This window comes from Panthera onca, chromosome C2 (assembly GCF_046562875.1).
Source record: "Panthera onca isolate mPanOnc1 chromosome C2, mPanOnc1 haplotype 2, whole genome shotgun sequence".
NCBI lineage: Eukaryota > Metazoa > Chordata > Mammalia > Carnivora > Felidae > Panthera > Panthera onca.
The window spans coordinates 64,560,122-64,582,954 of record NC_138347.1 but is presented as its reverse complement, the minus strand read 5'-3'; positions in this window follow the sequence as shown (position 1 = coordinate 64,582,954).

Genomic DNA, 22,833 nt, shown 5'->3' with positions numbered 1-22,833 from the left:
GTCACGTCTAAGCAGAAGCATGAGAGCTATTCCTTTGGCCTAGGTCACAGAGCTGCAACCCACATGTAGTCTGTACATGACATGAGAAAGAGCAAAATATTTATTATTGTAAGTTACAGGGATTTGGAGATCTTGGTGGGAGATCATTACTTCACCCAAACTGACTAATTCAAGTTATTAGTACAGAAGCAAATTTGCAAGGAGTTAAGGATTGAGTGTTTGTGAGAAAAATTAACATCGATTTTGGTCTAATTTCTTGAGAATTCTAGTGGTAAAACAAAGGAGAGAGATGTGGTAGAAACATCAAATACTACCAGAGTCCTTGAAGTTAGCCATGACCATAGAAGTTGCTTCAGCAAGTAAAATGTCTGCAAAAGTGACATGTATCAGTTTTGAGGCAGAAGCGTTCAAGGAGCTGGTATGCAGTTCTCCATCCTTTTGAGCCCGTCTGGTGCTGGCCACAGAATATGCATGCACTACAACTGCTGTGTACTGTACAATTACACTATGCTGGAATATTCTTTATTTGGGACATTGAGTTGTCAGCATGGAAGATATTTGTTCTAGAGGGTCACCCTGCTTTGTAGTGCACTTATTATGAACAATAAATAGGCCTTTGTTGTTTGCTGAGATGTTGGTCTTGTTTTCTCTTGCAGCATAGCATACCTGGACTAGATGACTTGGACTAGATGCTGAGGCAGCAACAAGGTCAAAGAAAGGTATTTTTAGACTAGATGAAACTAAGATTGTTTGAGGATAGAGATGAAAATACCTAAAGAAAGGGAAAAGAGGACAGATCGGATAAACTGATGGAGTAAGTCAGCAGAAGAAATTGAGAGAGGATCACAAAGGAGACAAGGAGGAAGGGATGAGCTCATCTCTTTCTCAGGGTTATGAGTGGATTCTCATAGCATTAACAGTCTGTTTATTTTGATGGGGGTTCTATTTCTTCTTAAAGATCTGGGAGAAGCTAATGGAAATTTCATTACTGAGAACTTTTTTACTTGAATATTACATGATTCTCATTCGGGTAAAGGAGAATTATTTATTGCTCATGGAACACATCACAGAAAAGGTGGCATCAGCCTCAAGAACAACTGGATCCATGGGCTATGATGCTGTCAGAATTCCCTCTTTCTTTGCTCAGTTTCTCTCACATGTTGGCCTCATCTTTTCTAAATATAGACAAGTTTTTCTCCATATGGCAAGGAACATGGCCACTTTCATCCTTGAACTCCCTTCCCAGAAGCTCTGTCATCACAGAGGAAAGATATTATTTCTGCTTCTTCAAGCCAGAAATATTGTGGAGCAGGTCTAGGCATGGGTCATGTGTCTATCCTAAGCCAATCTCAGTGGCCAGACAGTTGTATGATATTGTGACTCACCTTGGTTCATGTGCCCACTTCTGTGGTCAAGAGCACAGAATCTCTTACCAGAAGAGGTAGAGTAGGTTCTAGACAGAGAAATAAAATGATTGCTGCAGGAGTATTAAAGAAATCAGTGTGGTAAAATCTTTCTCTATCTACATTGGGGGATGCAGCTTGATCATTGAATCAATGTCCTCAATTGCATAGCAAGTCCAAAATCCTCAATTTTCAATTATTTATTTCAAATATCCTATAATCAGAAACAGAGACTTTAGGAAAGAAAACTGCAAAAACTTATTTGTTCAACAATGAAAGGAAATGATAGGAGTGATAGGAAAGAGTGGCCACTGAAGTTCTTAATAGTGGAGCTGTCCTCTTTTATTAGCTAGAGTAAGGTATTACCTAATGTCAGAAGCATTGGCAAGGACTTGGTCCAAAATTTGTCCTCAGGCAGAATCCTTCTGAGTCTTTGTAGAATCATCCTGTTGAGAAAGACACTGTATACTCCTTAAAATAACAAATTTCCTGGAAAGGAGAGATAGGACATAATATTTATTGGATACCTACTACAGAAAACATTGATGTATTACTATTACTGCTGGGAGATGAGAAGTAAGTATGTTCATTTCATGTGATGAATCCAAAGATGAGGAAGTTCCCTAACTTGCCCGAGTTTAAATAACTAGGGAGCCTCTAAACCAAGACTAAAAGCCATGTCTGTATGAATATAAAGTTCTGAACAGCCTGTTTCCAGTTGTTAACATTTTATCATGAACTAGTCCATCAGATATTTGAAAGGGATTATATGCACTTCTTGGGGAATAACTCAGGAAGGTAAACAAATACCAAAACTTCCCCAAAGTTGTTTACCTTCCCTTGGAGCAGCTGAGACACAATGTAAATGTGGAATTTTAAATGGTAAGTGTTGCTGGGGAAAGGCACTACTGGGGGGAGTTGGTGTAGATGTAATTGGACTTTAGTGTGCTAATGCTTGCACAGATCTGAACTAAGTGGTATCCAGGTGGGCTGCCGGTGCTAGCTGGGTTATTGAGAAGGAACAGTGGGAGTCTGAGAGACCCTAGGGCTACTTGGAGAAAAGTGAACCTCTGAGAGGTAAATTAAGATGGGAGGACCTTGTTAGCTAGTCTCATGGAGAGGACTTAGCAAAAGGACCAACAGGAGGGATATCATCATGAAGGTTAAGGGAAACTCAGAGATTGGAGGCTGAACTTAGTAGTGCTGTGTAGGAACAAGGAAAAATCTATTCAAAGTCTATTTGAGTAGATTCTCAGAAGCACCAGCTGAGTAAAGGAATTTAGGAACCTGTAAATAATTTTGATCTTGAGCAGAAAGCATAGATCTGGGAGCTCAGAGAGGAAGGATCATTGTTTCCCTTGATTCAAAAGGGAGCTAAAGGAAACAGCTTGACTTTGAGCACAAAGGCTTTAGGAAGTGTGGTGTCCTTGAGTAGGGGCTTTCTGCCTCGAAGAAAGTGATGTGGAATAGAGAGCCTGGTTCATGTTTAAATGAATGCCAAGATGAATTAGAAACACAAGACTATCTACCTGAGACATGTAATCTCAGTGTAGTTAATGCAGAGATTCTAACTCAGTGCATAAACACAATTTATGCACCTGAGCTGATTATACAGTGGAACACTGCTGGAGAGAAAAGAAGCTGTGAATCTCACGGCATTGTCTTCAATCTACACACCATGACTTCAGCATTTCCCTTATCCAAAATGCTAATAGAGCCATGCTGAGGGAGACTTCAGTTGACTTTGTCATATAACAACAAATATAGGGAGGGCAGGGAAGAGAGGGAGAGGTTTGTCTAGATCTAAGTTATTTCCATGGGATAGAATGCAAGCTTACCTGAAGCCTTACACTGAGGGACCCTGGTCAGTCCCTGGGTGAGAAGTTTCATAGAGCCAGCATGGGTAAGGCAGCCATTAACACTTTCTTGGCCATGGCTCTTCAATTATTATGGTTTATGTAAGGCCAATTAGAGTAAAGACATGACTATTAAAATGAGGAGAGAGAAAGGCAGAAATAAGAGAGGAATGTAAAAGGAAAGACCAGGGACAGCACTGCCAAGGGTCAGACTGTCTTCTCAGAGCAGACAAAGAAATTTATGCAAAATTTATGATGGACTTAGATGTAGGACAGTGCATGCTTTGAAACTCCAATCTGTTTAAATGATGATAAATGTCACAGCTGTCCTCCTTTATAGAATGATTTGCCCAATAGAAGAGAAAGATTTCAAACTGTCTTTTCCAAAGAGGGGATAAAAATCACTTAAAATTGGTCGTTCAGACTGTCTCATAAGTCTCTTGAGCTGCAGAAAGTTATATCCCTTTAAAAAAGAACCTACAAATGAATGATCATATAAGAATAAACTAATGTTCTGTCTAGCCCTGGCTTTGGTTATGACCAAGGAGATTATTCCCTCATGATGTCAACCACAAAAGTTTAGAAGAAAACTCTCTAATATTTTTTCAATAGCCCATCACTGAACTGGTCTTTGTTAATTTAGTAAAATGGTTTAGAGCCCAGCAGCCATAGCTTATTCTATTTCCTAAGGTACTTCCTAATTTCCTAAAATTCACAACTAACTTGTATAAATAAATATGTTACTTCAAACTTCAAACTCTTGAGTGCCAAGGTTCGTACTTGGGATCTGGTGGGCAGCTAGGCATTATCTTATCTTTAAATTTAAATATTGTATTTTTGCCCATTTGAGCTTCCTCCTTTAGGTGAATTGCTAAATAGTTGGTGCTATTAAATTTTTTTTAATGTTTATTTATTTTTGACAGAGAGAGACACACAGCATGAGCGGGGGAGGGGCAGAGAGAGAGGGAGACACAGAATCCAAAGCAGGCTCCAGGCTCTGAGCTGTCATCACAGAGCCTGATGTGGGGCTTGAACTCACAGTGTGAGATCATGACCTGAGCTGAAGTCGGACGCTCAACCAACTGAGCCACCCAGGTGCCCCATTGTGCTATTAAATTAACTAAACAAGGAGACCATGAGACTGAGATGTCTGTAATGCCTTGGTAGCCTAGTAAGCAGACCAAAATAGTAAGCCTGACATTTCTGAATGTTTAAGAAATCGAAACCAAGGATAGCCAGTCAGAAACAGCAAACTGGGCATTCTCAGATAAGCACCCACTTATGCTATAGCCAATGAAATGATTTCCTTTTTTTTTTTTTTTTACTTTCATATCTTTTCTATAAAAGTCTTTCTTCTAGCTTCTGAAGGTAGAATGCTCCTAACCACTAATGGTTTGATACTACCCATTTCAAATCAAAGTTTGCTTGAAAAAACTCTTAAAATTTTAATGTGCCTCAGTTTATCTTATTCGAGTGCTAAGGGAAACATAGAGACCTCAGAAAGTGTTTCTCTGTTCAGCTGTGACTATATATGTATTGCTCCCAAGCATGTGATCAGAAGATTCAGTTCTTCAGATAACATATGCCTCATTCTAAGTGGTGAGAACAGACCTATTGGTTATGTGAAAAGAGCAAAGAGCAAAATAGTGTGTGTTGTAATACTAGCATTTGTATAAAACTGTCTATGTGCATATATATGTGTAAATACACCAAATATCTCTGGAAGCATATTCAAGAAACTGATAAGAGCTGTTGCCATTAGGGAGGACAAACTGGTGTGGGGAGGGACAGGGCAGGGGTAAGGGGAGATTCACTTTTCACCACAAGTACTTTGGTAACCTTTCAAGGTTGTGCCATGTAGATATATTGCTTATTAAAATGACAATTAACCAATTAAGCAATGAGAACATAACAAAATGGTGGGATTGACCTTTCTGGGACCTTGGTATTTCTACAGTTGGCTAACATAGGATTTGATTATTGAAGCTTTTGAAGTATTAATGCTTCTTCCCTGCCCTTTGGTGAAGTGGGTGACCTGTCGTGTGCTTAGTTGCTCTTGTGTTTGGCTTTCATATCTGAGGGCCATTGCGGGATGGGTGCAAGTTGAAATCTTTGTGGTAATACCCAAAGTCTGTAGATCAAGAATTTTTTGTCAAACTGTAAAAGTTCCCATACCACAAAATTCCTGTTTAGCATCTAGACATAATTTGGGGGATAGGGTTGATGCATGATACACAGTGGCAGAGAATTTAATTTTTCCTCAGTCAGCAGGATTCGGGATAATACCAGGAAAAGGAAGGATAAGGAAGCTTAAAGATACCAAACAAGAGTACAGATCTGAAGGGAAAAGAAAAAAAAATAGTTATACGGCTGTACTTTTCACATCCATTTTGGTTATAAGTAGGAGACTTTAATAGAAAGATCCTGAGGGCATCCCCCCAGTCTGAGAGAGATAGTGGTGCAGCAGGCAGGGCCTGAAGCACAACTACAAATGTTGATAAGAATGTCTCCCAAACTTTATTTCTTTTTTCAACTTCTCAATGCATGTTGGCTTTATTCTCTCAGACCTGCTTCATGTACATGATAGGGCACGTGACTGGTGACAGAGATCTCATTTTTACATTTGCCTTTCCAGAGGAAGCACCTACTCTTATTCCCTAAGTTCTGGTTTGAAAGATCCCAGGGAAGAACTCTAATTGGCCTGTCTTGGGTCACTCTTGAGTTGGTCGACTATGGTTAGGGATAGGAGTTTACTATCATTAGTAACTTCTTCTGGAACCTGGGATTTGTTGTGGGGGTAAGACCTCAAAATAACTAAATGCTCTTTATGGAAGAAGTGATCTAAACAACAGATAAACAGCATAAAGGGGGAGCAAGTAGCAAGCAGCTAGGGTGGTATACTTTTAAGAGTATCTCCTTATTGTTCCTTGGACTACCTCCAGTAGTTAAGAAATCTTTAAATAAAAACATTTCTGAGAAAGGTAACTCGTTGTTAAATTCACTTCAAGTTTGAATGACTGATACACTTTTTCTCTGCTGAGATAAGAGCCTTTTGTTTGGGGAGTGGGGAAGAACTAGGATAGAGAGGTCAGGCTTAGAGTTCCTGAAGGGAGTAGGAGGTAAGAATTCTATTCTAGTGTCACTCCTTTTTCAGATTCTTCCTTTTCTTCCTTCACGCTAATTTCTCCTTTCAAGGTGTTAGTGCTACTGAGGTATCACTACCACCAGTGGGCCCTACAGGATGTACATCTCTCCCACTCACATTGTACTGTATAGAATTCTAGAACGTCCTATAAAGTCATTGTGAAAGGTGGCCTCTAGAGTTGCACAATGTGGCATTCTATATGGATTATCAAGTGTGCATACCTGTTTCTTGTCAAAAGCTTAGTGCATTCTTACCATGTATAATATATACATATATGGAGATTGATAATAAACAACTATTACATCAAATGACATATAATCTATTTTCCATACTTTAGTTGACACACTAAGGCTGTGGACCAAATCCAGCCTGCTGCCTGTTTTCGTAAATAAAATTTTATTAGAACATACCCACATTCATTTGTTTCATATTGCCTATGGCTGCTTTCATGCTACCATGGCAGAATTGAGTAGTTACATAGTATAGACCCTACGATCCACAGTGCCTAAAATATTTACTTTTTGGCCCTGTACAGGAAAAGTTTGCCAATATCTAGACTAGAATCCACATTAGAAATTGTAATTTTCTATTGATCTGGTAACACAACTCTCTGCATTGTTAGTCACTTTATTACAAACAACATTCTCTGCACGGAAATGAAGGATAGTCATGGTTCAATTGGGATCATGAAGAGTTAGAGCTAGAAGGGTGATTAGAGCTCATGGAGCCCAATTCTTGTGTTTATAAGTAGGGAAAATAAGGCCCAAAGAAACTAAACCTGCTCAAAGTCACGTATCAAGTTAAATTGAAGGCTTGACCACTGTTCTTCCATTACACCATTTGAAATAACTTCACATTCCCTTCAGTCTGTACTCCTTCCTTTTTAAAGCTCTCTTGCCTACATGTTTAAGTTTTTAACCTGGATGAGTCCTTCAGTCAGTAGTATTGGTGTGCTCACCTTGATTTTAAGCACTTCATTATTTTTTCTATACCACAATATCCATAATACAATCATATTAATTATTCTCAACTTACTAATATTTCTTCCTTTTTCTTAATAATTCCACATGCACTTTCCCTATGCATATGGGAATTATGAATGGCACTTTCAGATTGGCTTCTGGATATTCCCTGTAATTCTTCAATATTGAGCCATTCCCTTCCAGATGTTCTCACATTCCTCTTTTATCCTGGAAAGTCACCTTGGATGATGTTGACATCAGGAAGCTTAGGGTTTTTAAGGTATAGAGTTCAGAATATAGTGATCAAGAAACATCACCTAGTGATTATGTCCCTTCTGTACCATCAGCTTTAATGAAAGCATTCACTATCTCCTCCCTCATCTTGCCCTACAAACACTCAGCCCAAAAATATAGGCTTAGTTTGTCTCAGGTACTCTGCCATATAGGACATCAGAGACTCTGTATAATTTGGAGGTGAAAGAACTGCATTGTTGTGGTAGGGAAGTGCATCCTATCCCGAAAGAGGTTTCGACAGTAGGAGGGGATATCCATTCAGCTGCAAAGAAAAGGTTTTCAGGGAGCTATGTTAAGTCACAGCATAAAAAATAACAATTGATTAGAAGTCAGGAGACTAGTTGTTAAGTCCTGGTTTTATAATTAATTTCCTCTGTGACTTTAGTTGTCCTGATTAGCCTCTGTGGATCTCAGTTTCCTCCTCTGTTAAATGAAAAGGTTGAGCAAAAATAAATCAAATATACCTTCTAGTTAGTGACCATATTTTATGAGCTCCATATTAGGACATACACTCTGATAAGTACACTTACTCTTATAGGGACAATGAGATAGGAGACTTAAAATATGGATTATCCTAGAAGATCTGGAAAATATAGCTGCTGTACTTCCAACTATAAAATTCTTTGAGATTTAAGGCCTCTTCTTGCTTTCACATATTTAAGAACTTTCAAAAATTTATGGACTTTTAATGATCATAATCACAAATTCTATTAATTTTTATGCCTCATAGTTTCTCAGCCTTTATATTGTCACTGTATTCCTCATACTCTAAAGCAATTCCTTTATGCTCTCTTCATTTGCTCAAAAATATTTAAAGAGCTCCTCTTATGTGCTGATCTAGGGTTCTGGATACAGTTGTCCAAGTTGTGGCCTGCACCAAGTGTGCAGATAGCAGGGGTAGGGGGACTGAAATATAGTCCACAGTCTGCTCACCAAGCATGGGCCATATCCACCTGGAGGAAGTTACATTAAGGCACTGTATGAGCTAGTGATTTCCCAATGTTAGGCACTGGACATACAGGGCTACAGATAAATACAATTCCTGCCTCCTTAAAAATGATAGTTGAGTGGGAAGATATATATTAAAAATTATAGAAAATGTGTGTACTATCATAGAGGGATGAACAGATTACTAAAGGAACACAGATGAAAGAAAGAGTAATTCATTCATACAGGGCAATGGGGAGTGGAGAGAGGGAAGAAATCTCAAGGGAAGTTACTGTTGGCACCTTCTTGGCATATCATTCCATTCTAAGGAGAAGGAGGATTGCTACAGATTTTTCATGTTCAAGGATTTATTGGATCAGGTTTTCTAGAGGATGAAGTCTTAGTGTGTCAAGTATAAAGCATGAATCACTGGTGGGGTAAATAGCCCTATATCTATTCTCCCATTAAGCTGTGAGGATAAGTCAGCGCTTACGCCACTACTGCCTAAGAAAAGAGAACTCCCACCCTTCCCTTTCTCTCAGGCCCTGAAACTAGAGTGAAGTCCCACCAAAAGAGTCAGTTATGCTGTCCAAGTAAAAATAATTGGGTTCAAAGCAGTCTTGTTTAGGGTGGCCAACTCAGGGCTTTCCTTTAAGGCTTTAGGCCAAAGCCAAGTTATAAGCTGTCCTTTTGCTTAGCCTTAACTTACATGGTAGTACCCTTAAGAACCTCTCCAGGTTATAGATGGCTTAAGTAAAGATGGAACTCTAGTATTCTGAAACTATCCTCAATCTCTATTACTAATAGTTACACGTAAGCTGGGTTTTAAAGGATGAGTAGGAGTTGGTGTGTCAGACAAGTTGTGGAAAGGTGTTACATGTGAAGGGAACGATATGTACCATGACTTGAACTAGTAAATGATATTATATATTTGGGAAACTGGAGCAAAGGATGGATTGGATTATAAAGGGCCATCAAGCTCAACTAAAATGTATAGATTTTATCCTGTGGGCAATGTACAGAGCTAATGGAAGTTAACAAGTGACAGAATGACATAATTAGATCTCTTTTGTAGTGTGAAGGGCAGACTGGAATAGAGAACAGACAGTAGCCTAGAAATCAGTTTGAAGTAATGACGGTCTTGAACAGGGCAGCAGAATGGGTGTGGGACAAAGGACCTGATTCAAGAAATAGGACCCTTTCGGTGTGGCCATGAGAAAGGAGGGGCATCATGAAGCTACAATGCTATGAAGTGGTATTGAGAATATGGGGAAGGGGCATGGAGTAAATTTGGTTGGTGAAGGTGGGGGTTGGGAATTATAGATAGTATAAGGATTTAGAAATATTTCTGTGGGAGGTTGACTTAATTGTCTGAGGTGGAACAGGGTGAGATTTGATGGGCAATTGTTATTTGATGTGAAAACAAACAACGATTCTGCTCTGCCATCAGCCCAACTGTCCCCATCTTCTCCTCTAATGAAAACTGCATAAGGATACGTTTGTAGAATTATTGCCAGGTGGACAGGGTCAGGGACTGTTACTGTAGAGGACATATTATAATCAGATCAACAAAGCTCTGTTGCTAGAGACTATTCCTTAGGATGTGCAATAGTTTACTCACATAGCAATGTGGTGACGAAACTTAACTGGAAACAGGGCAAGAAGTGTTAGATTAACAAATTTAAAAAATATATAATACCTGCCATTTATTGTTCCAGGCATTTTATGCACATTAATTTTAATCTTTGTGATAACACAATGAAGTAAATATAATGTTCCTTGTTTTGTAGAGAAGGAAACTGAGACTCAGTTATTAAACAACTTGCCCAAGGAATATTGCTAGTATGTGGCAGAGTAATTACAAAACCAGGTCCCCCTGTTCGCTTGCCCTCTCCAACATTAGATGCCTCCTCTTTAGCCTACTTAAGAGTGAGACAATTAGCAGCATCATTTGCATTTAAATAATGCATTTGCTAAGCACAACTGATTCTTACCTATTTGTTAATGAATTGCTGGGTTCTATAAAACCTTTGTGCCTTCTAGGGTCTTTTTTTCTTCTTATTCTCTCCCTATTTAGTTTTGTCTTTTATAGTCTCTGGAACACATTGAGATGGTTTTATTTCTGGTAGAATCAGTTTACCCATGGTGGGTATTTGTCAACTTTTCCTGCTTATTTCAAGCCCTATACCTCTTGCTTTTCCAGCCATTGGTGCTTTATTAACAACATCCTACCTTTCATGGCCATACTTCATCTCACTGGTAATAGTAGGTGCTCAATAATTATTTGCTGAATGCAGGTATGGATTTTCAGCTTCTGGGCTTCAATAATTTTGCTTAAATAATGTGTTCAAGTGGTCTGACTCTCATCCTTTCTGCTTTCTATTCCCTGTTACTTCTAAATCCACCAATATCCCAAACTCGATATGAATAAAACTGAATTGATTCGCTTCTGTCTTAAAAACTTCTCCTCCTGTCTTCCCTCTCATAGTTACTAGCATCATCATCATTCTAGTCAATTTGTTGCATTTCTGATTCTTCCTTCTGTTGTTCTTCAAGAGATTGTGTCATAGGTAGATCGTTTGAATCAAATCCCTCTATCCACTACCATCATATTTATTAGATGAGTTTTTTATTTTTAATGTTTATTTATTTTGAGAGAGAGAGAGAGAGAGAGAGCGAGAAAGCATACACACATGCAAGTACATATTTTGGGGGAGAGGCATAAAGAGAGATCCCAAGCAGGCTCCAAAGCTCTCAGCGCAGAACCTGATGCAGGGCTTGAACTCATGAAGGGTGAGATCATGACCTGAGCCGAAATCAAGAGTTGTATGTTTAATCGATTGAGCCACCTAGGCGTCCTTTAGATGACTTCTTATTATCACTTGCTGAGTTATTTTAATGGCCTCCTAATAGGTCTCTCTTCATTTAATATTCCCCCTCTTTGAGTGACTTGGCACAAATCTGGTTCTGTCCTCTTCTGTTCAAAAATTTTATGTGTTCAATCTTTATACATGGCATTCAGTGTCCTCCACAATATAGCACTTGCCTTCCTAGTGTCACCTCCACTGCCTTGCTTCACAATCTCTCCAACAGCCACACTGGGCCACTCCCTTTCCCCCTATGTCCCAGCTACTCTTTCTGCCTCTGAACTTTGCTTGTGCATTGCTGTCTCCATAGCACGGAAAGTCATGTGCAGGCACGTATGATTCTACTTCCCCTGTTTGAGTCAAAGGAAAGACTGCCAATCAATCAGAGTACAGCATCTCAGCAGGCCTAGACCCAGACCCAGACTCCTCAACTGAGGGTTCCCATAGTCTTTCACGGTGAACTAAAGTTGACATGAAGACAGACCCCGTTTTCCATGTGGCCCTTGCGTTGCTTTGCTCCCTTTGCCGCTTTTAAAGGCCAGTAGTCTTTCAAGCCCCAGATCCAATGTCATCTTTGCTGTGACACAGCCCCCACCTTCCTGCTTACATTAATTATTTTCTCCTAGGAACTGCTTATTGTCCTAAACCTTAAGGGTTTTGTTTGCTTTTGCTTTCCATCTTCATCATTTAACTGTAAATTGATCCTGCATAGGCTCTAAGGGCCCTGAGGGCGAAGATCCTGTGGATTCATTTTTGAGTTTTCCATAGTTCTGACCTCAGTGTAGCGGTTGGTATTTGTCAAATGAATCAGCTTTTCACACATTCTGCCTTTATTACAGTCATATACAAGCCTGCTATATCTTATGTACTGTATTTTAAACTCCTTGAGGGCAGGGGGCAAACCTCTGAAACACCCACAGCCCTGGGAACTCAGTAAATTGTTATTGGTAGTTCTGTGAACAGCTTTCATGATTCTTAGTTAATAATCATATTGTATCCACTTAATACCCCTCAGCTGGGAGATTTTTGTAAAATATTCTGTTAAGGGCTTATTATTTCTGATTGACCTTCTCTCCAAATTGTGGCAGACTATCAAGGATATACTGAATTTCAAAACCTTGAAAGTAGCAACTCTGCAGAAAATCAGCAAAGGAAGCAGTGGCATGGTAGAGTTTGGAGAAATGGCCAAAGGGTGACTCACTCTCGGAAGGAAGGGACATAAAAAGAAAGGAGACATGGAAGGAAGGACAAGAGAGAAGGACATGTCATGGCAGGAGGGGTAGATTAGGAGATGGAGAATGGGGAAGCAGGAAAGATGGAAGGAGGAGGAAGGCAGGCAAGAAGGAAACAGAGCTAGAATTTGATAACATATGCCTCCATTAAAAACAAATTAGACTGCTGAAAATAAGAGCATGTCTGAAGTTTTAAAAAACTGAGTTTCCTTTCAAGTGTAAGGAGGTTGAGAAGGGGGTAAAAGTAATTTTATTATTTTAAACTACAATAGAATATGAGCTGGAGAAGGGAAAGATTTTTAAAGATAAATGAGAATAAAAAGGTCATAAAAAGGGAGGAGAAAGGGCGTACAGGGGGCGGGTGCACGGAGAGTGAATGAAAATATTGAGAAATGGTAGGAGGGAAGCAAGGGAAGGTAACTGCAAGCAAGAAGAGATAAATTAACATGTTTGTTTGAATACAGGGGCTTCTTTGTGAAGATGAGAGCTCACATCTGCCTTTGATCAGCCACATGGCAGCCCAGGATCAGATCAGAAAGCAAATGAGGTGATAAAGTGGATGAAACCACAGTAAGTTTAATATCCAGGAGGGAGAGAGGGAGGGAGAGAACAAGGGAAGGGGGAAGGCTGCCCCACTGGAGCAAAAAGCCCAGCTGGGTTTCTGTGCCAAAGGGGGCGGGCCAGGCAGTGGACCAATGCCCTCTACTGCGGCCTTCAGAAGTGCAGCAGGGCTGTGACACCAGAGAAGACAGGGCCTTGGGGAGACTTCTGGGCTCCCATTTCCTGCAGGCAGACCCGGCTTTGCTGACACAGCCCAGGAGCTGATGGGAGAGAATTTGCTTAGCTCCAGGGACTTTCTGAATTGGCTTTTCTTTACCCTGAGACAGGCCAGAACAAAAGATGAAATCGTGGGCGCCTGGGTGGCGCAGTCGGTTAAGCGTCCGACTTCAGCCAGGTCACGATCTCACGGTGTGTGAGTTCGAGCCCCGCGTCAGGCTCTGGGCTGATGGCTTGGAGCCTGTTTCCGATTCTGTGTCTCCCTCTCTCTCTGCCCCTCCCCCGTTCATGCTCTGTCTCTCTCTGTCCCAAAAATAAATAAAAAACGTTGAAAAAAAAATTTAAAAAAAAAAAAAAAAAAAAAAGATGAAATCGTTATTTCAAAGAGATTTTTTTTTCTCTTCATACTGCACCCCTCCCCCCACTTTAGAGCACTTTTATTGCTGAATTGCTAGAAAGACTGCTTGATATGTAAACTTGACCATATTGTACTCATAAGTTTGTGGGTTTCTAGATTGTTTGGTATATAATCATAAAATAACTCTTTGGAATACTTCTTAACTATCCTTAAGGCATTGGAGAGTGGCAAAAAGACCCATAAACTCTAGGATGTGATGAATTATAAAAGTCCCTGACAGTTTTGGAACACCTGAAATGGCCATGAATTTACATTATCTTATTTAGCTCTGAAGTAGCATCTTTATTATTCTGATTTTAGAGATGAGGAGACTGAGGATCTGAGATGTTAAATAACCTGCTTAAGGGTGTAGGGCTGGGTAGTGACAGAGGCAGGCCTGGATCCTAGATTTCCCTACCATCTGGGGCTCCGATGTGATTCTATAAGCAGATTATTATATAATTACTGGAAGAGGGATATTTCTAAGGTAGGTGGCAGTGTTCAGTCCCTGAAATCTGAGAGGACCCCTAGCCCGAATCATTCCTCCTTCCAGAGCGGATGCTTGTCATGTGGACATTCCCATTCTGTTCAGTTGTATGTGTTGTCTGGAGGCCAGGCTCGCCGTTCCATCCATCCAATTTTAAAGATGCCCAGAGGAAGGAAGTCAGGAGAGTTCAGCATGAGAACCACAGCCTGAGAAGTGGAAGAAGAAAGCCTCACCTGGAATCCCAGATGCTGTCCCTATCCTCTGTGATTATATAATTTAATGGGGTATTTAGAGTGCACATGAATAAAAGATGTAAAAGCAAAAAGGGACCATGATGTAAAGACACTCAAATGAATATCAAAGACAACTTCTCAGTCCTTTACATTTCAAAGACATTAGTTATAGAGAGAGGGAAGCCTGGGGGAGGGTGTCTTCCCACACTTTTGCCATACTGGGGGAGAAGGTGCACCTGTGGATGTATGTGCATGTGCCCCTGGAGGGGAGGAGAAGAGGACAATCTAAAAATGGTAATCTAACAGAACAAAGATTAGAAAAGTGAGGAAAAGGAAAAGTTCTTCAGTGCCAGTGGTCTCAGAGTAAGAGCCACAGGTTGCTCATCTGAAGGTAAGCTCTGCACCTGAATTTGGTTTTAAAATCTGAAAGTCACAGACAGGCAAGAGGGTGGGAGCCAGGCAGAGAAGGTGAGGAAGCCCCGTAGCAGTCCATGCCTGGAGGCTCCAAGGACAGCTCAGAGTTTTCTTCTGTGGGATGTTAGTGAGTCCAGCAGTCCCAGATGAGAGAGTCTGTCATTGGAGAAGCAGGAAACTGGTGATAGACAAGCCTGCCGGTAACCATGGAGCTTTACCAGGACAGAAAAGGACCCTGGCCAGCCTCACCTGGTGTTACTATGCCATTCAAGGACCAGAAATCAAAAAGGATCAAACCCAGGCAGAGCAGTATAGAGATTCCTCTCTTACACAGGACATACACTTGAGGATTGTGAGAGGTAAACAAAATAAAATGAATCATGGAAGCGGGAAGTGAGTTGATTGCTGATAGTTCTCTAAAGGTGAATTTGGAAAGGGCTTTTAAGGTAATAGAGAAAAAGGACTCTTGTAAAAAGGGAAATCCAGAGAAGCAGTGGTTATAGAAGAAGAAACGACCAAGTTGCATGTAAGGGACAGCACTGCTCCAACTAGGAGCCATGACATGTGAGATTATCAAGGAAAGGGGTTCTAGCCCACCATTCTTGGAAGTGTAGGAGGGCCAAAAAAAAAAAGAAGTAGCAGTGAAGTTCCAAATATAGTTATGAAGCAGGAATTGAGCCCTGCTATTCGGAGGAAAATCAGAAATATGGGATATGCAGAGTGAGGGGAGGGGAAGGGTTTTGGGTCCAAATGGTTATATAGCCTCAGTAAGTGACTAGGCTTGAAAATACTTTGGTAGAATGAATTTACATATAAGGATTTCTGTTTCTCCCATTGCTTGTGTGTGTGTGTGTGTGTGTGTGTGTGTGTGTGAGAGAGAGAGAGAGAGAGAGAGAGAGAGAGTGAGAGAGAGAAGAGATGACTCTGTGCCTAAAAAAAAATCTTAAGATATTATAAAATCCAACTTAATACATCAGGTCTTTAAAATTGTGTCACTAGGGGCACCTGGATGAATCATCAGCTTAGTGTCTGACTCTTGATTTCAGCTCAGGTCATGATGTCATGGTTCTTGAGTTCAGGCCTTGCATGGGGCTCTGCACTGACAGTGTAGTACCTGCTTGGGATTCTGTGTCTCTCCCTCTGTCTCTATTCCTCCCCTGCTTGGGCATTCTCTCTCTCTCTCTGTCTCTCTGAAAATAAATAAACTTAAAAAAATTGTATTACTAAAGAAAAATATCTTTTAAGATAAAAATGACAAATATAAGGCAAATGTATTCTTCTGATGTAGCGAAGATATTTCTAATTTCTAGGATGGTCCATTGGTCAAAAGTGTGAAATCCAACACTAGATTTGAGTCCAAACTCTGATTTATCTTCTAATTAGCTGATGTTTAGCAAGTTACTTAGCTACTATAAATCTGCATACCTCATCAGTAACACTGTGATAATAGCTACTTATCTTCCTGTGTTACTGTGATGATTATATAAAACAATTCAGAAAAGTCTACTAGCGGGGTGCCTGGGTTAGTTTAGCATCTGACTCTTGATTTTGGCCCAGGTCATGATCTCAGAGTCCTGAGAGTGGGCTCTGCACTGGGCACGGAGCCTGTTTGGGATTCTGTCTCCCTCTCTCTCTGTCCCCCCCAACTCATGCTCACATGTGTTCTCTCTCTCTTTCTCTAAATTAAAACAAACAAACAAACAAACAAACAAACAAATGAATAAAAAGGTCTACTGTCATCACTTTGGCCCATAGTAAGAGCTCTAAAGGTAATAATAGAAAGTGCTTGTATCATTATTATTCTAACCTGATACTGGCTTACCATGCAGGTCTCTTTATTTTCTTTGACTCCATATTTAGAAATTTTATGGGACTATCTGGGGAAACATTCTCTCAACTTTTTTATATAATAATGCGTAAAAATTTGTGTCCAGACTTAACATTTACTCAAACAGAAACTTTTCCCCAAATAGGTTTCTAAATAAAACACATACTTGAACACATGCACATTTTATAATTCAAAGATCAACCATAGGGAAAAGTATAACAGTCTCATATTTGAAGCTACTAGAAATTAAGTATTTAAAAATTTATTTATTTATTTATTTAGTGTGAGAGAGCGTACGCGAGTGCATGTGTGTGAGTATGGGGGAGGGGCAGAGAGAGAGAGAGGGAGACAGAATCCCAAGCAGGCTCTACACTGTCAGTGCAGAGCCCGATGTAGGGCTCAATCTCATAAACAGTGAAATCATGACCTGAGCCAAAATTAAGTCAGATGCTTAACTGACTGAGTCACCCAGGTGCCCCTGAAATCAAGTATTAATGAGGACCAAACCCTTTATTCCATCTGTTTAAACCAATTTTCATATTTTTGAAGCTGTATGCCTGAAGTTACCTTACACACTTGTCAGAATAACCTTCAGAATAACACTTGTCATGGAACCTTAAACTGAATGTTCTTTTTTTAATACCTGGACTCAGAGTTAGCTGTTGGCATCTTTTCCACTTTGCATTACGGATAAACACGCCAGCCGATCGATTGATCCTTTACCTTCTCTTATTTTTGATCCTTCTGTCATTATTTAAATCTGGCCAGAGTTCCTCCCCAGTTCTAAATCTTTGCTCTCAGCAGCAAATTGCCCTTTCAAGTACTTGGTCAATTGTATTGTTTGTGACTGCTTTGGGACTTTTAGGGATAAAGATTTTAATCCGAGTAGCATCACATGTTTGTTCTTTCGGAGAGATTTATTTTTTGCTAAAGTTTGTGGGTTTCCTGCTGATGTCAGGTTGAGCGTTCATACATATTCAGCATTTTGTCTCTATTCAAGTTGATAGCAAGAGTTCTTCTCGGACTTTCCATTTTGACGTTTGTGCTTTCCATTACCATGGTCACTGTGATCAGGGTCACTGACATCAGCACATTGTCCACTGTGTTTCATGGTCAGTGGTCATTCATGCAGAACCAGGCTTGTGCTCAATACCATGGGGGAGTCCTGGACACCTAGGCACTGGTCCCTACCTTAAAAGACTTTATACAATTTAAGGAATAGTGCAAGATAGTACAGAAATTTTGGTTCTGAGTAGGCAAGGCCCATGTATGTGGGAAGAATTTTCTCGGGTTCTAGGCTTATCATTAGCCTGGCTGACACCAGAAGGACAGTAGTGTCAGCAAGGTCAGCTGGATGACTGAGGCAAGATCAAGTGGTTACGCTTTTCTCCTTCTGACTGAGAAACGTGAAGTTAGTCCTTTCGTTTTGTGCATAATGTATTTCTGAGAATATGTTTGAAGGTCTGATGAGCTGAAGTTGAACAACCAGCTTGCATGTTTCATGGCTGATTTTGGTTCTTAGCATTACAAAACATTATAAAATTTGCAATTTGACCTTGTCTTCCAGGCATAATTTTCATGGAAATATTTTTCAGTGTTTTACACAATAAAAAGAAAAAAAAGTCTTCTTTCATTGACTTCAATCCCAATTGATCAATTTAATTTAATGAGCAACCCACTGAAACTAAGATCCACTGCTTCCAGCATATCTCATGCCATATTTGTCTCTTTTCTATAGTATTAATTTTATGAGGGTGAAGAGGCTTGTCACCAACATGTACATTTTTATATTTTCCACCCATTTTTAGAAATTGCATGTCATTTTTTAAATCCCTTTTTAAGTAACATCTTATCAGGGAGCATGATATGTTAGATAGATACAAAGTGGAGCCACTGTGATGGGTGGGTGCTGGCGGGGGTCTGGAGCTTGGCCACTAGGATGCCTTCTCCTCTCTGCACCTCATCATTTTCTGAGGTGGCTCCCAAGGAATCCTTCAGCATATGTGGAATGAAATGCAATGATTAGAATATATTTGCAGTTCAGGATTGTTGGTGAAAGTGTAATTTCCATGTTGATACCTTGAAATGCCTCAACTAATTAAGGAAAATCCAACTTTAATATACAGAAGTGAATTAAACATGTCAACATAAATAGGAATATATCTGGCCAATGTAATTTTATTTTTCTTCCATTAAAAACCATCATTAAATAGAAGTGTAAATGTCAGTGACCTCCATTTGCATATTACCTTTCGCTAAAGTAGTATGTGTCAGAGAATAACAGAAATGCCACACTTAGGCACAGCTGGTTATCTTTTCTCCAGTTTCAGTTGCCCTTTATTTCTGTTTTCACTCTGTTCTTGAGTATATACTTAAAACACCTTGGAACCTCCATGGTTCTCTTTGTCTTGGTTCTTCAGGGACTTTGCTTGTACTGAATCATGTTTATGTTAAAGCAAGCAGTCTCAAAATCTGCTCCTTATAACTGCTGCAACAGTATAGGCTCACATGCCTACTGGAGTTTCTCTTGCTGTTCATCATGGAGAAGAAAGGTATTAGCAAACACTCATCTCTCTCACCTACATGGCAGATTTCTCTGTGGCTCTGCTCCTTTTTCAGCCCAATTAGAAAAAGAAACACCAGAAGAAAAACAGTTCAAGAATTGTGAAGAATTTCTTCTTCACTGACATGTTTTTTTCCCTCAATGGATATTTCTTTCCTTGGTTTTTGGTTTTCTTTTTTTTTTTTTTTAATCAAGATGAAATTCACATAACATAAACTTAGCCATTTTAAAGTGAACAATTCAGTGGCATTTAGTAAATTCACAGTGTTGTGCAACTACTACCTTTATCTAGTTCTAAAAAATTTCTATCACTCCAAAGGAAATCCCATGTCTGTTTAGCTATTGCTTCCCCAATCCCTTTCCCTCTAGCCCCTGGCAGTCACCAATCTGCTTCCTGTTTCTAATTTCCCTTTCTGAATAGTTCATGTAAATGAAATCATACAATATGTGGTCTTTGGTGTTTGAACTTTTTCACTTAGCATGTTTCTTTTTAAGTTTATTTTTACTTATTTACTTTTGGAGAGAGATAGAGAGCAAGTGGGGTAGAAGCAGAGAGAGACAGAGACAGAGAGACACAGAGACAGAGAGACACAGAGAGACAGAGAGAGAATTCCAAGCAGGCTCTGTGCTATCAGCACAGAGCCCAATGTGGGGCTCGATCTCACAAATTGTGAGATCAAGACCTGAGCCAAAATCAAGGGTCAAACGCTTAACAGGCGCCCATCACTTAGCATGTTTCTGAAGTTGATCATGAAGTAGCATTTATCAGTACTTCATGTTTATGGCTGAATAGTATTCTGTTGTGTGTATAAATTACAATTTACTTGTCCATTCATCCATTGATGGACATTTGGAGTGTTTCTATTTTTGGGTTAGTGTGATTAGTGCTTCTGTGAACATAGGTATACATGTATTTGCTGAGTATCAGTTTTCAATTTTTTGAGTATGTACTTAAGAGTAGAATTGTTAGGCAATGTTATGTTTAACTTTCTGGGAACTGCCAAACTGTTTTCCACAACAGTTGAAGCATTTTACATTCGTATCAACAATGTATGAGGGTTCCAATTTCTCCATGTCCTTGCCAACACTTGTTATTTTCTTTCTTTTTTTAAAACTATAGCCATCATAATGAGTGCAAGGTAGTATTCATTTTCATATACTGCTCATTTTCTTTGGTCTTTCCCCAAAATATTCTATTTTGTTTTTAAACACAATTTTATTTATTTCCTCAAAACATGTGGCAATTAAATGTTATATTTATGCCTGTAAATGGTCAACCTGTAGAACAGAGCTAGTCAGGAAAGGGTTAGGCATAGGAGTCCAGCTAAACGTGAGTTGTTCCAGTGACACTACAATTCTAAGCAGGCAAGGAATCAAAGCAACTAAAATAGTAGAGGGTGTGATAGACAGAATCCTGAAATGTCTTGCAAGATTCTCTCTTACTGTTGTATGTGCCTCGTATTATCCTTTACCCTTAAGTGTGGCTCTCTGAGTATGATAGGATAGTCACTCTTGTGTTTACACTACCATATATAGATATCAATCTGTATCTGTATCTGAATGTATCTCTGTCTGTATTTCTGTCTCTGTATAAGAGATGTATTTCTACTAGAGATTATTCTGCTGGATTTAAGGAAGTAAGCTGTCATGTTGTGAGAAGGTCAAATGGCTAGGAGCAGAAGGTGTCCCCTCGAAGCTGAGAGCAACACCTATCAGGCAGCCAGCAAGAAGATGGGAACCACAGTCCTATACCCCAAGAAACTGAATTCTGCTGATAACCCATATGTGCTGGGAAGAGAACCCAGAATTTCAGATGGGAGCCCAGCCTGGTTGACACTTGGATTTCAACTTTGTGAGACTGAGAGCAGAGAACTCATTTGAGCCTACCTGAACTTCTTAACTATAGAACTACAGTTAAGTAGTTAAAACTACTTACAAACTAAGTTAAATTTGAAGCTGTTAAGTTTGTGATAATTTACATAGCAATACAAAATACAGGATATTTAATAAATACTTAGGATAGCATGGGCACTGCCCATTCACAACAGATTCTAGCCATAAACAGTGGTGATACACTGTGACTAGCTGGCTGTTTTCCCTGGATTGCATGCACAAGCTTTAGTGACAGAGTGAAGGGCTCTGGCTGGACTATCAATTCACACACTGTATTCACTTTGCTTCTTAATGAATCTGGCCTCGTTGTGACCCTCTCTTCATGGGAATGGTTTGTCTCTTTTCTAGCAGAGTGAGATAGGGTCTTCAGGTGCTTTGTAAATAAATCTAGTCTTCATTTTATATATTATAATATATGAATTGTATTATATATGTATTATAATACAATGTAATGTATGTATTATATATTATGTATGTATGTAATCTATGTAATGTGTGTGTATACATATATACATATATACACATACAGAGTCACTCAGGGCTAGTGACTGAAATACAGACAGCTCTCATCTCTGTCTGTCAGAGCCTAAGAAGGCATGGGGACAGCTTTATCTTCACCAAACTTTGCAAAATCTCCAAACAGAATGGTGAAATTAGACCTACATCTTGTGTTTTTAAACCATGTCTTGGTTTTAGGGTCATGCAACTGAAATGTAGCCAAACTGCCAAAAAGTGACAGAACATGGGGGAAAACAACAAAAAGTGTTTATAGATGTGACTAACTTCACCATTTACTCCTTAGGTTATGCTGTCTTCCAAAACGAGGTCCTTTTTTAAAAAAATTTTGTTTTAAGTTTATTTATTTTGAGAGAGACAGTGTGAGCGGGAGAGGGGCAGAGAGAGAGGGAGAGAGAGAGAGAGAGAGAGAGAGAGAGAGAGAATCCCAAGCAGGCGTGTAGAGCCTGACACGGGGCTTGAACCCATGAAACAATGAGATCGTAATCTGAGCTGAAATCAAGAGTCAGATGCTTAATTTATTGAGCCACCCAGTGCCTTCAAACTGGATTCTTAATCTGCTTTTTTCATCCACTTCTTTCACTTTTATTACTATGATGTATACAGATGGTTTCCATACAAAATATTTTCATCTTACTCATGCTTAACATGGGAAGCTTTGTTCATATTTTACATATTTTCCAACATAGTGTTCATCAATTCTAGTAGATCTTTGATGACAAAGAAAAATTTCCTCAGGCAAAAATATTTGGAAATAAAAAAAAGTAAGTTATTTATATTCTTCAGATTTATCTAAAAGAACATTAAATGCTGAACAAAGAAAAAAGAAAAAAGAAGGAAAGGAAGGAAAGAAAAGAAAGGGAAGGGTGGAAAGAAAGAAGGAAGGAAGGAGGTTCCGGAAGATGGCGGCGTAGGAGGACGCGGGGCTCACAGCGCGTCCTGCGGATCACTTAGATTCCACCTACACCTGCCTAAAGAACCCAGAAAACCGCCAGAGGATTAGCAGAAGGGAGTCTCCGGAGTCAAGCGCAGACTAGAG